Below are 13,588 nucleotides of genomic sequence, written 5' to 3' on the forward strand. Positions count from 1 at the left end.
TGATTTTGACAGAGATTGTTGCAATAACAAGAGGATGTGTGAAACTGAAGTGGAGAGCGTTCTGTAGTCCTGCTTTTATGTAGCAGGTTTGCTTCTTTAAAGGGTGGATATATCATATGTGGGGTGAGGAGAATGCACAAGGCAAGGACCTTGGTGCTTATTTGCCTTGTTTGTCTTATATGACCCCTAAGACCATTATTTAATATGAGTTTCTGTGGGAGAGTAAGATAATGTTTTCTGTGGGAGTGTCATGCCCCTCTATCTAATGAGAGGTAATGTCTTTTTTGAAAAACTAAAGAAATTTTGATTATTGGTTTATAATCTTTATACTGTCCGTGTATTTTTTGTCTGTTTCCTTTATGAAGTTCCTCTGAGTGATGGTTATTTTTACAGGCCTTTAGGTGCTCTGTGCTTCAGGGTCATGGCTCTTTTCCTTGTTTGCTCTGACAGAAAGCTATCTTCAGGTTTTCGTTTTGCTTTTCCTTGCTATAACTTTAGTCTCTTGTGCAAAAGTGAGAAAGAAATGTGGTTACTGAACTTTGTCAGGTTTTCCCTTTCACCCACAGTGCTTTGAAGGCAAATTGCTTACCAAAAACGTGCTTGGATAAGTGAAAGATATGCAAGAAGCTGAGAGATCCCAAGGTATCATGTGGCCTGTTGAGGACAGTGGTTCTTTGCAAGTATCTTTGGAGCAGGTGAGTAATAGGCGGCTGTCTCAGCCAGCAGGATAACACCAGGATGACTGTGCTGTGTGTAACCAGTGCAGGCATGCAGCTTGGCAGCCTGTTACCAATGTTGTGAGCAATTTTGAAAAGCTCCTCCTGCATTATTTAGTGAGTGAATTTTTTAAGACAGAGCCTTTAGCTCCTGAGAGAGAAGGAAGAGCCCGGGCGAGATGCTGCTGTAAATCTCTCCCTGCCAGCTGCTGGTGAGAGCTCCTGTTGCTGGATTCCCCAGCAGGCACGAAGATCCCGCAGTCCGGGAGCAGCGCTGCGGCGCTGTGGGCTCTAATGCAGAGCAGAGCAGGGAAGCTGAGGAGGAGGAGAAGGAGTTCTGCTGGGAGAACAGAGCTGCCACCCGAGGCCTCGGAAAGCCGTGCCCAGGCTGCGGGGCCGTAGTGTGGAAAGCAGCACCGAGAGCGGGGATGTGGCAGCCCCCGGCCGAGGGACTGCGGCAGGGTCCCGGTAGCTGGCTGAGCAGCAGCCCCCTGCCAGCTGCAGGATGCTGTAAGTGAGGAGATGGAGCTGGCTCCCAGGGGAGTGAAGGCCTTCAGCAGGAGCTGAGCATGGTGAGTCCTTCTGCAGATCAGTCCCGTGGCTTCTGGTCAGGCTTCTTTTGTGTGATCTGTCCTTACAACTCACTTGGCGACCGATTCAGACTGAGAAGCCAAACTAGTTCACAAAAAAAACCCCAAAAAACCCAACAACGAAAAAAAAGGTGCAAAAGTGAGATAAAAGGTCTAATAATGTTCCTGGATTTTCTTGTGCTTGAAGAGCATTAGAGGAACCTTTTTCAGTGTGATTCTTTGTTAAATTCACTGGGTGTATCTGACACATCCCCCTTAGGTTCAACCAAAAGCACCAAAACAAGTGACTTCAGACATGACTTCCTATGAGTATTTAATGGTAGACATGGGCAGCCCTTTGAGATGCTGATTTTAGACGTATATATTACCATTCCAGAGCAGAGCAGGATTTTTCAGATAGAGGAAAGAAAAATTCATACCAGAGGAACCCACAGCCTGGCAGTTGAGTCAGTGGTAATGGATCTGGACCCTTGTTCTCTGTGCTTTAGTCCTGGAAATTAAACTGACAGTCTGTTTTTCCATAATGTTACGGCTGATTGCTACTTTTGGGGGGATACATGAGGCTTGACTCAGGAGTCAGCCTCATCTTATGCTAGTTTACAATTGTTGTCAGATGAGTTATGATATTTGAGATGAGCTGCTGTAAAAACATATGTATGTTCTTAGCTGGCAACAAATCTTAGTATTTTAATGATGCTTAAGACAGCTCCAACATTGAGAAGACACCCTATTAAAACAGTAAATCAAGCTCTGCAAGCGTGATAGCTAAATTAGAGTTTGAGCTATTCCAACATCTTTGCATTCTGCTTTGTTGCTGATGTGTACACACACAGACATATAAACTATTTGCAGTTATAGTTTTGCAATTCAGTATGTTGCTTACAGCAACAATACATTTTAAGCAAACAGCACAATATTGGATCAGCTATCACCAATAAAGCTAGTTTTACTTCATAAAATCCTCCTCAGTATATTCCTCCTTTTCCAAACTGAGTACTTTATAAGCCAGTTGGAAGACGTATCTTGTAGAAAGACTAAATACATGAATAATGGCAAAATATGTTTCCAATTTACCACTGTTTTATATAGATGCTGGGCTTGGGAAAGAGGTCAAGTAGTAGGGGATAAAAACGCTTCTTCCTCATTCTACACTAAATGATTGGGGCAGTATCCATATCTTAATAGGCTGGTCAAAGGAGAAATCTCAGGTACTCTGACATGAGAAGGCATCTTGAACTGTTCTCAACCTTAAATTCTTCTTTTATGGAAAATGAATATTAAACATCAACCCTAACTTACTCTGACAGATGAGGTTTAATTTATGAGCTCTCTGCTCTCTATGTCAGGGATCTAAACCCATGTTATCTCTGGCTTCAGAACAAGCTCAGTAGCCACTTCTCCACTTTCAGCTTCTCATATTCTCTCTGTACCTCTGACTACAGGTAAACAAAGTCCTTCCATCTTTTGCCTTTCAACTCCACAAGGCAACACTGCTTAAAATTCTGGTCTTTCATATTCCATGAACCCCTGAGAAGTCAAAAAGTGTCAAAGAAATGTTGGATTATTTATGTATTTATTAGGTCTATGCTACATTTCTGAGAAGGCCTTGTGGCATTTGGTCATCACACTCTCAGAAGACATTCACAGGATAACAGCACTGGACATATATCAAAAAAATATCCCACACTACAATGAATTTGTATTCTTGAGACATTACTGGTTACAAAAGAACTTCCCCCTTTATTATATCTGTTGCAAAATGACTTTTTCAGTTCTCAGTTTTTTTTGGTTTTTTTTTGTGTGTGTGCTCTTTTTAAGGATTCATAGGCAAATTTTAGTGCAAGGGAGAACCACGCTGGTCTTAGAATTTGTGCATTTCACACAATAATTTTTCTCTGAATCAGTTTCATGTCATGAGTGCTCTCTCATAACAAAGGCAAAAAAGAAGAATCTCATCAGGACGATGCTTAAACCCTTTGGTAGGATTCAGGTGAAGATTTATGGCTCTACCACTGGTGATAGCATCTTTCTGGCTGCACAGTTGGCACCCTGTGATGAATTGCTATTCCCACTTATACAGTTTTACCAGGCATACTCTGGCACTCAGCTTTGGCTAGTTTACAGATAGTCTCCAAAAAGAGCCACTCTCCAAAGCTTTGCAATGAGCAGAAAGATGTGAGTCATGCATGCTCATGCTGGACTTGAGAAGATTGGCCAAGGACACTGTTGACAAATTCTTTTCCTTTAATGAAAAGCTGATATGTGATTGTTATTATCCCAGCAGGAGAGAACTGCTCTCTAAGTCTTATCTACATTCTGTAAACACCCAATATGTGGCTTATCATCCATAAAGGGACAAAATGTGATGCCTTATGCCTGGATTCAAACCAGTAGTTCATGGGCATTTGAATACTTCAAATATGTTGTGCTCAGACTACTGAGCCGTGTCTTCTGAAATCCATCGTCTGCTGCGGTGTGATAGTTAAAGCTGGTAAACTGGTAATGCTTATTTAATGAATTCTAATAACTTGTTTTTATGAGTAATCTGTCAGGAGGCCCCATTCCCTTTATGCATTTGTCCATCGATCTGTTTACGTGAACAGCTTTCGCTCTGTTATTTACAAATTACTCTCAGATTGTGTTGTTCTCCATTTAGAAAGTGCTGACAGTCGAGTGGACAAGATGATGTTTTTGATCAGATAATCGATGTCCAGATCATTTATGACTAACAGGAAGATAAGGCCTTTCAAAAGGGTCCCAATGATATTACTGGCCATTGGCATGTGTGGTGGCATGTTTTGTCTCCCAAATTACCTATGTACACAAATACATAATTTATTGGCATTTTTTAAATATCAGGAATATCTAACACTGTGCTAAAGTAGAACAAATATCAGCTAATGGTTTATTGTTGATTGGTACTGTTTTTAAGCCTTCTGGGTGTGTTGGTTACTTTGTAGGCCAGGCAGGGACAGGTGATTGCTCAGGTGATTCTGAAATAAGACAATAAGTGTAAGTTACATCTGGAGCAGCAAGGAAGAGAAATGTACAGGGGAACAAAGGTTACCTCCAAGATATTAAATACAGGTGGATCCATATCTTGATGGCATACCCACTTAGATGGAAACACATTCACCTAAGTGGGCATAAAATATTATTACTTTTTTAATGGGTCAATTTAGCAGTAAGCCCAAAATTCCAAGGTCAATTATTTGTATTTTTCATTACTGTAGATAATAAATAATATGGCTGCCAATGTCATTGGGGTACCATTTTACTGAGTATGAAGGTGGAGTGCTATAGGACCTGCAAGATGATGATGATTTCTGGCAACTCAAGACTGCAGTCAGCTGGGAAAGGAGTTTATTACTGACAGAATTTTTACTATGCTGGCTGTAAGTTTATTAAGCAGTATACTGCATAATTTCTGTCAGCATATTGTGTCATTTTCTGAGCTATATAATAATATTGCTTTGAACTTCTAAGTGCCTTCCATTTCGGTAGCTTCCTAAAAAGTTATACCCATCTTAATTGCCATGGCACCTCAGAGAGGCAAAGAAATATTTTCTTCCTCCTGGGAGATCGATACTACTTTTAGCAGTGAAAGTGAAGTGAAATGAAAAGCTCAAAATCAAGCTAAAGGTTTGTCAGGACCAGGCTCGCAAAGGAAGCAGTATCTTGTGTCTTAGCTTTAGGATTGACAGGTCCCAAAGCAGCTGGTCTTGGCCACAGACTTTCTGCACAACACTTCAGTAAATTCCTTTTTCTTCACTTCTGCTTATGTGACTGTATTTCCTGCTCTGAGTCTTGGCTTTTGTAGGAATAGGTTCTTTGGGGCAGAATGTTTTCTGAGGTGTGCTTTGCTCAGTGAAATGGGTGGGTTCTTTGAACACTAATCACAAAAACCAATCCTCCCCCAGAATAACAATGTGTATTTACAGGAGTGCCATTTTTCCTTAGACAGTGATAGAACAGCTTTCCTTGTGTAGTGCAGCACGACCACAGTTTCTCCTGTGACAGCTGGTTCAGCCACCTGAGGGAGAGAGCAGGTGCCTTTGGCAGTCTCAGAACATGCCGGGACACCCTCAGGTCATCATGTTCGTACCCTGGCCAGAAGTTGGACAGGAAGCCTCTGAGGGAAACCCAGGATGCTGTAGGGCTCTGAGTGGGAAATTTCTCTCACTGGCCTATGTAGCAGCCAAAGGTACACAGAAATGTTAGGATGCAAGGTGCCTCCTCAATAACTGTCTGTCAGATTTGGTTTTAGATAAGTCCTCATAATTTGTAGGACTTGATTAGTCAATGTCAGGCTTTGCAGCACTCAGGCTCTGAGCCCTGTAACCTGTAATGTTCACTGTGCTCTGTTTACCTGCTCTGATTCGTGATCATGGGTACAAAATCTCCTTTTTAATTATTATCTCTGTGGTGTGGCTGTGCTCCAGCAGTGGGTGTGGTGAGCAAGGCCTCCTTCATACAGGGCACTGGGATTGCAAGTTTGATATGCATTAAATTCTTTGTGATGCTTCATTCCAAATTATAGGAACAACCCACCCACTTTAGATAAAAAAATCACTTTCTCTCCATGGCAGAGCAGGTGACTCGGGACAGAGGGAGAAAAGTAATGTCCACCTTCTTTATCCTTTCGCTATAGAACCTTTGCAGTCTATTACTAAGTCAGGATTGTAAGGGTGACCTGCAGAATCAAGTTTCTCCTCTTTTTCATATCTTTATCTGAGGGCAGAGATGAAAGGTTTTCATCAAGAAAAAAAAGTAACATTTTCTCTAATTGTTTTTTCCATCCCTGTCGATGCTGGGAATGTTAAGATTAGGTTTTCTGGTTTGGCTGAAAATTTCCTTCAAGAAAAGAGGTAAGGAAGGGATAAGAAGGGTTCTAGTGGTTCTAGAAAAGTCATAATTGAAGAGGCAAGGTCTGGTTCTCTAATGATGCTTTCTTCATTTTCAGGATTTCTGAATCAAGACATTTTCTCAAGAATGTTTTTGGTCTCCCTCTTACAGGAACTGAGCAGCAGCTGCTCTTCTGCACTGTAATATCAGAGTGATAGGAAAATCTTGAGAACTTTAAAAACTTGGTCAAATTTGATTCAGGAGATATTTGTAGGATTAAATAAATGTATAGATTGAACATCCACAACTCATGGATTTCAGGAAGAGATTTGGGATAAACAGCACCTCAGTCCTTGTCAAACTGTAGCAACTATATTTCATCAGACTGATGCCTTGCACTTTTGTCTCCTTTAGCTTTTCTATTCTGCCTATTTATCTATTTTTATTCCAAATAGGACTACTGCAAAACCTGTAGGATTTTTTTTTTTCTTTTTACTTTTGATAGGTCTTGTAAAAGCAGCACATGTAATTTATATTGACACAGAAGAGAGGGGAAAAAGTCACTGTGACTTGATGTTTTACCCATCAAAACAAGGAACAGAAGTAAATCCCAGAGAGAGTTTTTCCATTCAACAGTCCTGCTTTTTACAGATGACAGAATTCAGAAGCCTTGCAAAGGGGAAAATACTCTTGGCTGATCACAAGTGGAAAAAGTGAGGAAAGGAGATTAAACTTGAGGATAAAACACCTGCATTGATGAGAAATAGGTTAAGAAGTACTCTACTTTTCAATTACATTAGAGCAGTAGGTACTGAAGCCTGCTCATTAGCTGAGGCTATAAAATGCCACATTTATTGTGTCATCTTTCTTTCAAATATTTGCCTGATGGGCTTGTGAAATGTTTAGCTCTCACTGCCTGAAATTCCCACTGGCTGTCCCAAGGAAAGCTCCTCTTCCCAGCTTTATACTCAGAAATGTCAAATCCACACCTGCTAGCTCTCCCACTATTCAAACAGTGCTCAGTGTTAACCTTTCCACATACTGCTTGTGAAGAGAAACATCGTGTTCTGCTCACTCTGCTGCTGACCATCAAATCTGAGCTGTCTCTGTGGGTTCACTGCCAGACAGCCCTCTGGGTCAGTCTGTCCTGCTGTCTTACTCCTCACTGAACTCTCCAGCCCCCTGAAGCTATTATTGACTCAGTTTTTCTCCACAAAATGAGCATGTGACAGCTTGGTTTTATTTCATGGCCTGAGCTATTGCTTTATTAATCAAAGAGTAACTATTTGCATTATATTTAGTACCTGTCTAAGTCAATCACCATCAGCTTTCCATCACCTTTCTTACCCTAAAGTATCCTCAAAGTGTCATGTTTTGCTTTGCTGGTCATGAGGTATCAGAACTTATCCTAGTACTTGGGGTTCTCAGACAAAAGTAAATCTCCTTACAGGTCTCTGCCTGTCTCCCTGTTACAGTATGCATCCTTTCTTTGATGTCAAGGTTGTCCTGGGGGATTCATACTTAATTCAGATATTGAGATGTAAGGATTTAACTGTTGTTGCTTTTTGCAAGCAATCCCTGGACTTTATGAGTTTCCATGCAAATGACAATGTGTTTCCACAACAATCTGCATGACATGCTACTGCTACACAGGATATGTGTACTGTGTCTTCAATATATTCCCAGCTCTATTAAGAAATGGTAATCAGTTTCATAGTAAAGATACATGTTCTTTCTGCTGATGTTATCACTTGTTGTGGGCTATATACTATACTAATATTATTCTTTAGCCTGTAACTGGTGACTTCTGTTTGCTGAATAATTGACTGAATTCAGACAACCCAATGAAGTAAAAAGCAAAGAGCTGTGAGCATTGCATTGCCTCCTTTGTGTGTTAATTGATGGTTTTCCTGGTCTGATAATTATCTAATGTAGTAATAGAGAAAAGGTCAGAGTTATTGTGAGGCTGCTCCTGAACATAATTTTTCACTCAGTTTTGGCATGTCATGTGTATAATCTCCCAGTGATGAATATTTGTATTTCATTGCCATGATTTAGGAGGACTTTTTTTGCCTGTGTTCAAATTGCTTTCAGTGCTCTCTGCAAAATGTGCTTTGCAGCAGTGCAATGTACTGAGTTAATTTTAGAAATCTGATTTTGTTGTTCCCCTTCACTTCTGGTGTCAGTCTGGTGTAGGGGCAGCACAAAGAAAGTTGGAGAGTAGGAAAAGAGTATGTAGAAGATTTATAACTTAATAAGAATAAAGAATATATTTTGGTTTATAATATAATCTAAAAATTTACTTCTCTGAAGAGATTAATATTCAGAGGGTTTTTTTAACCTATGTGCTTGTACATACTGACAGTGACTTACTGTTATTATTAAATCTAAAGCAAGGAGAGAAGCACTGGGGAGGAAACACAGCGTTTCCCTGACTTCTCCAAATCCCTGCAAATATAAAGAAGCCTGTAGGACAGGCAGCAAAAGACATGAGAGTTGCTCAGAGTGTTTGTTTTGATAGTGCTTGCAGTGTTTTTGTCTCAGAAGCAGTGTTAGTATGCAGGGCAAACCACACATGTGGTTTCACTCATCTTGCCTGAGAGCCAGTTCAGTGCCTTGTGGGGAAAGCTTTAGAACAGTGGAGGTGGTAAGAGCTTTTATCAGTTCAACATAGGGTTTAAATGTATCTTCAGGGACATCTGCATGCCAGGCATGTGCCACTTTGGATTCAGGCAATGGACTCATTTCCAGAATGGTGAACACACACACAGGGCTGTGAAGACATCAAGTGCTTTAGGGGGTTGCATATTATTGCAGACATCATCTGTCTAAAGTGTGGGCATCATCGTCCCATAATTCAGGAGTTTGGAGCCTTAAGCCTGGGAGTATTTAAGAGGCATTTGGAAAACACCCTTAATAATTTACTTTAACTTTTAATCAGAATTAATTAGAGAGTTGGACTAGAGTATTATTATAGGTAGCTTCCAAATAAAATATTCTATTATAATCTGAGGTCACTTCCAATGGAAGGATTCTATTCTATTCTATTCTATTCTATTCTATTCTATTCTATTCTATTCTATTCTATTCTATTCTATTCTATTCTATTCTCTCTATGGCTCTAAGTAAAATACCTCACAGTTTTTCCCTATTTAGGGAGTTCTCATGTGGCTCTCTCACCTTCAGATGAATTGTTTTATGTATCAGTTCAAGAAAAGAGTCCAGAGAGGTTTTTAATGTATCATTATAACTGTTGACAGTAGAAAGAGTTCCCACCTTAAAATCTATTGCCCAAGTAGGAAATTCAGTCTTTTTTGAAAGCTGTTCTCTTTCTTCAGTTTGGAGTGTTTGATCATCCTGTCCTAACTGCAGAGGTAAGAGATCTTCTGCTTCTTATTAGTATAAACTGTATGTTTGCAAAGAAATATGTGAATGTAATTGAAAAGCAATGAGAAATATGGGTTGTCAGAAAAAAAATTAATGTGTAGCTGTTTGATCTTCTAATATGTATAAAAGACTGCTGCAAAAGGAAGGCAATAATTCATTTTCCATGCCCAGGGCACAAGTAATTATGGCTTTAAATGGCAATTTGGAATCTCTCTGAGCATTCTCCATTGGCTTGTATTTTTTTCAGGTGAACAATACTCACCTGCCTGGTATTCTCCTAAAGCGTGCTCCAGTCACACTACGCAGTGTGACTCCAGCTCTGAACTCTCTGTGACTCTCAGACACGCTGCTGTGGGGCAGCTCGCTGATCCAAGTGCAGGTGGGGCAGAACTCCGGTGTAGGTTGAGCAGGGAGCCCAACAGCAGAGTAGAGGGAGGGCTTTGGATCTGGGACTCCATCATGAGACTGATACAGGAGAGGGCCAAATGGGAGCCTGCAAATGAAATCACCATTCAGGATTCTCTCACCTCTAGAGCTTGACATTAGCATCTTTCTCTCTTTGTGACCTCACTGATAACCATCAATGGCCCAACCCTAATCATGACACGACAGGTTCAGTGGTCTGTAACAGGTCAGAACACAGTTCAGCTCTCTGCCCTGATAGTCATATAAATGTTATCTGTGACTGAGGGAAACTTTAAACTGTTTTTTAATCTGTTGGACATCCTACTTGGAAGGAGGTGTAATTTTTCAGCTGCAGGAAAATGATGAAAAGGAAATATTTTGTAGCTGTTTGACTGATTTTCACACTGATAAATGGAAACAATCAATGGACGTTACCAGCCTGGGAACATCTATCTTCCCTTTTTCCCATGTGAAAATACTCAGTCTATGATGAGATCAACTTTATTGGGAAATTGAACTAGAATTCAGATATTTGCACTGATATGATGGTCTACTTCATGCTGCTTACAAGACTTGCAATCAGAGTGTCTGCATAATAGTGACATCAGTTTAAGTCTTTGAGGACCTCCTCAGTGTGACAGACTACCTGTTGATTCGTGTAGTCTCATCTCCTATACCTGCAATCCTGATTTTGAATCTTTTTATTTTCCACTCAAAAAGGTGGAATTAATTTTGGTTGTATATTAGTGGTCTTGCTTGGGGCTACTTCACATTCACCTGGTAACCTTTAGAAACAAAATCTAAGAAGAAAAGGGAGCTAAAGATGTGTGAGGCTTCTTTTAGTAATGCCACCCCTAAAACATGGTGTCTTCCATAACAGTGATTCCATCTGCTATATGGAGAATAATCTCTTAGGCTGAATTTCCCTTGTAAGAGTGATACAGATGTAGGTAGCACTTCCTTGGCTGAGGATTTGGCTCACATTACATTTCCTCGCCATTCCAGTCTCTGGATCTATCCCCATATGGATCACATTCCGGCATGTCTGGCACTGGTGTATGTCTGCTGCTCTCCTTTCTCAGTCAAAGGATTGGGGGAAGAGGGGTGTCTGTTCTAAATTATAATTCCTTTTGCTTTATTCTTGATCTAAAAAGGATGCTGTATGTGTTCGGAATCCAGCAGGAACTGAAATGTCTTTTTGAGGTGGAGAAGAATATCCAGGAAGAATTTAAAGTATAAAAAACAAGGCAGGAGTCTCAGCTCCTTTGTCACACAGGGGGTAGCAAAATTTTTGAACTCACTGTTAGCACTCAGAAGCTGTGTTTGATCTTGCTATGCTGTTATCTAGATTCTGCAGCTCACCAAACTGTGATTGCTGTTGGTTTTATGCTATAAGTAACCAAAAGCTTGATGCAGCCTAGTTGCTCACAGCCTTTATGCACAGTTATCGGTGTGGTAGAAGACAGCATCACTGAAGGGTTCTGAAAAATAGCCCAGTGGAAGTGCAGGGTGAGATTCACTGCAGAGCAGCTCTCACTGAGAGATCAGGCTCCAGGCTCAGCTGGAGTCGATCCGAGTTCTGCATACAGGGACTAGAGAAAGCAGATGGGCATTCATCATATCCATATAATCTTACAAACCCAGCTTTACAGCATTTCTATATAGCTGATGGGGGATTTGAAACTTAAACTCAGAAGGATCATGGGGAAAAGCCCTTTACTTACATACAATATTATCTTTCTAACCCTATGTCTTTTAGCACAACTGCTTCCCTCCTCTCTCCTGCCTATATATATTTTTTTTTTTTTGAAGGGAAATGGGTAATTTTTCAGTTCGGTGGTAAATGGAGCTGATGACTGAAACCAGCATGTTTTTAGCCAAAGTAACAACACTGTTAAAAGAATGATCCACACAAACAACTTTGGTTACTGTAATTCAGAGTCCTGCAGCATGTAAAAAAATTAATTTTGGGAATTCCTTTGCAGACAGACCTGCCACAAGCCTAATTCAGAATCTGCACTAGTTTTGCTAGGTTTTTCAAGATTTACAACAGTTTTCTTATCTTTTTCTGATTTATCTTTTCCTGTTTTGCATTTGGAATTAGTCTGTGCTGATACAGAAAGCACTGAACTGCTGCAAATGGATCCTGATAATTTCATTCTGAGCAGAGGCAGAGCAGTGAAGAGTCTCATGTAAGTCTTCCCTGAAGATCCAGAAAAATGCCTCAAAGCTCAGCCACACACATGAATAGCCATACATACTCACACTGGGCACCACCATAACATGAAGAAAAGTCCTGCAAAGAATTACTATGGTGCTTTTGTCAAGAAGGACTGAAAAGTTTTCATCAGAGATTGTGGTCTCTGCTTTCAGGCACAGCTCTAGGTATTGAAGAAATGTGTGTCTCTGCATGCTGTAGGGCTTTGGGAGGTTTAGTGGTTGTGAAGCCATGAGAAACAGCATCTTGACTCTCTTCCCTCCCTCTATGCTCTGCTTAAACTGGAAAGCAACCAGCCAACAAACCCAGTCTTAAAAAATCCTGAAAATTCCCACATAGATACTGAAAGAAAGAGAACCTCTGTTTTGGATCCCTGCCTAAAGCAGCCTTAGAGGATCACTGTCCATTTTAGTTTTTGGTTTACTCTTTTTCCATCAGTAAAATTGTCCTTGACTATTTTGTGTTCAGATGTACTGAGTCCAAATGAGAATGCACTCTTGGCAATACAGATAAGTAACTAACTTAATTGCATTTCATATATTTACTTTAGATGATCTTCAGTGAAATAAATGCACAAACAAACCCTTCTGACATGAACATGAGTATAGACACCTTTGTGATCAGAAAACACCTGCACACCTGTAACAGAAAACACCTTACTCCTGTAAAGGAGCTCGTGCTCCTTTCCACTTACCTGGAGCTGTGCAGGCTGTACCAGAGAGGCATAATCATGTTAGACTTCTGGGGTGGTAGAAGTCTCCTGTTGAATTTCACCTCTGCTCCATCTAATTTTCCTGGTCTTCTGAAGCCTGTATTATGTTTTTAAGTAGGAGGAAACAAGTTGCTTGCTAACATTATGCTGTTTTAAATAGACTTTCAGGTATAGATTTTCCATAAACCTAGAAAGCAGCCCAGCCTATCTGTTGGCTTTTAATTCTGAAATTTATTAGCGCTCCACATTCATTTCAGATACAAGCACAGTCTTAATTGCTCCATTTTTATTCTCACAGAAGATGCAGTAAATCTTACTGGTTGTGCTTCAAACATTAAGAAGCAATGTAGTGGTTTTAGGAGAAAAGCATTCAAAATACATTAAGTTAATATGTACTTAATAACATTTCATTTTCAAGCTGTTCATCAGAATTTGTTTTGAGTTTGGAAGAGTAAATGTCACAAGAATTCTTTAAAGAGAAATCCAACTGGACACTTTTACCCCCCAAAACTTAAGATTTCCTTATAACATTTTCCTAACTCCTCCTCCCCTTCTGAGATTTTCAGAACTGTGAAAACAATTTTTTTTTTGCTTTAATTATAATGCTGGTTGAGAATGTGTTATTTTGGCTACATTACCAGCTCACATACAGTTTGTTTATAGCTCTCTGCAAAGCCATTTTAATAAGGTCAGATTTGCAATTTAAATTAACTTT

At 40.1% G+C, this 13,588-nt stretch overlaps 1 long non-coding RNA gene across 1 annotated transcript in view; it reads left to right on the top strand.

The window, feature by feature from the left end:
• The first annotated feature begins 1,233 nt into the window (after positions 1-1,233).
• The window catches only part of LOC116183669 (uncharacterized), a 57,439-nt gene continuing 45,084 nt past the window's right edge, over positions 1,234-13,588 (top strand). Inside the window, exon 1 of the long non-coding RNA XR_013340094.1 lies at positions 1,234-1,288. This is a non-coding gene — a long non-coding RNA (uncharacterized LOC116183669). The remainder of the gene's footprint in view (positions 1,289-13,588) is intronic.

Source organism: Lonchura striata, chromosome 6 (assembly GCF_046129695.1).
Source record: "Lonchura striata isolate bLonStr1 chromosome 6, bLonStr1.mat, whole genome shotgun sequence".
NCBI lineage: Eukaryota > Metazoa > Chordata > Aves > Passeriformes > Estrildidae > Lonchura > Lonchura striata.